Here is a 750-nt window from a genome sequence, read left to right as displayed (position 1 = left end):
TACGTTAAAAAAATATATCAAGTATCCGCTAAAGTTATTTTTTAACAATTAATTTATGTAGAGAGCTTAAAGTAAAAGTTACTAGTCATCTCAATAAATCTAGGCCCGTTTCACGTACTTTTAATTTGTATAAAGTATAATTTAATAAGGGTTAGATATTTTTTCCAACATAAAATTGATCTTTCTCCTTTAAAAATCACTCTTAAAATTATTAAAGTATAAAAGTGATATCCTTTTCCATAGAGAGTGTTTATAAAGTACAGAAGATTGTTTGTTTTAAAGCAAAGCCATATTTCGCAATCTGCTATATCTATCACATGGAATCGAACCTCGGATTTTAACGTTGAAGTTCCTAAACTTATCATTCCCCACAGGAGCAGCTGAACTTGAACAAATTTATTGTTTTCAATTTAAACACACAATTGACAGAAATCACTCCTACCAAATTACATAGGTTGTGAGATGATGAATTTTACTCATTGTTATGGTTTTGTTTACCTTTAATTTATTATTTCTTCTATTATTTAGTTCACCTATGAATTTTTAGTTATACTAAAACACTAACTCACTTTCTAACTAGCCTGCTAGCTAGATGAGCACGTTGAATCCAAGCAAATTTGTATTTCGAAACTGACACAAGCTTCCCCTAGCGATGAGGGACAGATATTAATATTGGGAAATATTCTGTACATTAAAAAGTCACATGAGATGTAACCTCGTTGGCGAACCACAATATAAAAATGATTCATT

The sequence above is a fragment of the Limulus polyphemus genome, unplaced genomic scaffold, assembly GCF_000517525.1.
Source record: "Limulus polyphemus unplaced genomic scaffold, Limulus_polyphemus-2.1.2 Scaffold618, whole genome shotgun sequence".
NCBI classification, from domain to species: domain Eukaryota; kingdom Metazoa; phylum Arthropoda; class Merostomata; order Xiphosura; family Limulidae; genus Limulus; species Limulus polyphemus.
The sequence above is the reverse complement of the archived record's forward strand: the minus strand, read 5'-3'. Positions refer to the sequence as shown.